Source organism: Penaeus monodon, unplaced genomic scaffold (genome assembly GCF_015228065.2).
Source record: "Penaeus monodon isolate SGIC_2016 unplaced genomic scaffold, NSTDA_Pmon_1 PmonScaffold_4954, whole genome shotgun sequence".
In the NCBI taxonomy this organism is placed as follows: domain Eukaryota; kingdom Metazoa; phylum Arthropoda; class Malacostraca; order Decapoda; family Penaeidae; genus Penaeus; species Penaeus monodon.
Genome location: NW_023659835.1, coordinates 17,501 through 20,495, shown reverse-complemented (window position 1 = coordinate 20,495; position 2,995 = coordinate 17,501). Strand labels below are relative to the sequence as shown.

At 37.7% G+C, this 2,995-nt stretch overlaps 1 pseudogene; it reads right to left on the bottom strand.

Moving 5' to 3' along the window:
* Positions 1-2,089: 2,089 nt before the first annotated feature.
* Positions 2,090-2,995, bottom strand: part of LOC119571057 — a 15,220-nt pseudogene continuing 14,314 nt past the window's right edge.

Below are 2,995 nucleotides of genomic sequence, written 5' to 3'. Positions count from 1 at the left end.
ATTGGTGGATGGATGAGGATGAGGGAGAGATGAGTGGTGGAGAGAGAGAGAGAGAATGAGAGAGATAGAGGGAGAGGAGAGGGTGAGAGAGGAGAGAGAGGAGAGAGAGAGGGGAGGGGAGAGAGAGAGAGAGAGAGAGAGAGAGAGAGAGCCAGACAGACAGACAGACAGAGAGAGAGAGAGAGAGAGAGAGAGAGAGAGAGAGAGAGAGAGAGAGAGAGAGAGAGAGAGAGAGAGAGAGAGAGAGAGAGAGCCAGACAGACAGAGACAGACAGAAAAAAAGAAAAAAAAAAAAAAGAAAAAACACCACCATCAGCAAGCCAAAATACAATAAACACAACTTAAATTAACGGGAAGGATAGACACCCCCCAACATACACACCTGTACCGGTATCAAAATCATCGCCCGTAGCAGTCCACGTTAAACTGAGGTTCGTTTTTTCTAAGGTCATATGCAAATCTGTGACGCGAGATGGAGCGAAGGAATCACCTGTTGGAATCACCGTCACCTGTGAGAGAGAGAATAAAAGTAGGTATCACTGTATCTAAAAAAAAATAACTGCTATTATAATGGGTGGTTTCAGGTGTGTGTGTAAATATCGTAGGTGAGTAAAAGTCGTGGGTGAGTAAATGTCGTAGGTGAGTGAAAATCGTGGGTGAGTAAACATCGTAGGTGAGTAGAAATGGTAGGTGAGTAAATATATATGAATTAGTATCATACATGAGTAAATATTATATATGAGTTAGTATCATACATGAGAACTATAAGAGTAAATATCAGGTACAAGTAAATATATATGAGTAAATATGATTTATGAGTTAACCCAATCTGCACGTATGGCAAGAACACATGCCATGTCCACTGCAATAGAAGTTTATTTATTGTATTTACACATAGATGGCTCTGCATGTACTTTAATCACCAAGGAGTCCGTTATACTCCTACCTGTCTCACCTGTTTACCTTTTCCTTGACTTTTGGAAAGGATCTTTGCATTATTTCATTGTCTTAAATGCTTACCAAGATCTTAATAACATTTTCATAATCATAACATCAATCACAATAATAATAGTAACGAATATCAACTGTATTAAAAAGAAAAAAAAAACATTTTCCCGATTCCCCAATTCAAGGAATGGGGAAATCAGGATCGGTCTTAAGGGCCTACTGATAGACTCCTTGAGTACATATGGAGGTATCTGTATGTAACAAAAAAATCACAAAAAAACTAACAAGGGACAGATCACAATCCCGTGTCGGTTGTGTTTATATCACACGAGTAAATGTTTTATATGATTCAATGTCTTATATGAGTAAATATATATGAGTAAATGTTAAGTATGAGTGAATACATATGAATGAATATCTATGAGTAGACATCATATATAAGGAAATACCGCGTATGAATAAACACCATCACCATTTTCACAAAAAAAAGAAAGAAAAAAAAAAACACGGCCATCCCCCCCCCCTACCTGGAAGGAACCGCCGGGAAGCAACGCGAGTGAATTTCCTGTAGGCGTGGCTGTCGCAGGGTCGAGGGGCACGACGCTCCCGCAGCAGTAAGGAGTTTGTACCTGTGGGAGGGACAGTAGCTGATTATTATCACTATTATTGATATTATTATTATTATCATAATTATTATTATTATTTTGAACGGCCTATATGCATTCTGTATAGTTACGTACTTCGCTCTTTAACATTAGATAATCCAACATCTGTAATCAAAACCGAATACAGAAAAAAACGAGACTCTAGAAACAAAAAAAAAAACAACAGGAAACCCCCACAAACGAAACATCTTAAAAAAACCCACCTTGAACGAAAAAAAAGGTATGAATGAGAATGACTATCTCCACAATACACGAGGATGAATTCGACCGCTCTCATTCATAACTTATCTACATCTATCAACGTGACAAACATTCCAACCCGCCTTTGAATTCCAAAACCAGAAGCATGAAGAAATGAAAGCAGAGTTTCAAAATGTCTTTCAGAAAAAACTTACCGAGCGGATGCGCTGAAACGGACCGTACGTAGCGAGCTGCTTTGTGCTTCTCTTTTCCTGGAGGTCGTGAAGCCGTTGTTGACAAGGGCGCCGCCGTCACTCCACACCTGCAGGTAGATAGGGGTAGATGAGGGAGAGGCTGTGGTCAAAGGAGGAGGGGAAGGAAAGAAGAAAAAAAAAAGTGAAGGTCAGGTTGAATAACGATAATAATAACAACAATAATAATAATAATAATAAAAATTATAATAATAATAATAATAATAATAATAATAATAATAATAATAATAAACAATAATAATAATAATAATAATAATAATAATAATAATAATAATAATAATAATAATAATAAATAATAATAATAACAATAATAATAATGATAATAATAATAATAATAATAATAATAATAATAATAATAATAATAATAATAATAAAATAACGATAATAACAACAATAATAACAATAATAATAACAACAATAACAAAAACATAATGCACTCCCCTAAAAACAGAGCTAACCTGGGCCTTGACAGAGTACCCCCGACGGAGGAGTACTTGGTGAGATAGCCCGAATATAAATGCCATCTCCCGCTTGAGAATCTCCTCCATTGCCGTTGTCGTGGAGCTCAAGCTCCTGGGGGGCTCCGGCTGAACTTGTCTCGCTGATCAAAGCTCTGTTGGTGTTTGTGGACAGTTAGTTTGGAGCTCACTCTTCGGAGCCGCGGAGATCTTGTGTGGGTCGTTGGGGATGGGGTTTTGAGCGCTGTTGTGTGATGTTGAGGTGTTGTGATGTGTTGTTGAGATGCTGTGATGTTTCGTTAAAATAATGAGATGTGATTGTGTCGTTAAATAAGAGATGTGATGTGTCGTTAAAATGTTGTGATGTGATGTGTTGCTGAGATGTAATGTGTCGTTGAGATGATGTGATGTGTCGTTGTGATGTTGGGGTGGTTTGTTGTTGAGATGTCGTTATGTGCCGTTGTGATGCTGA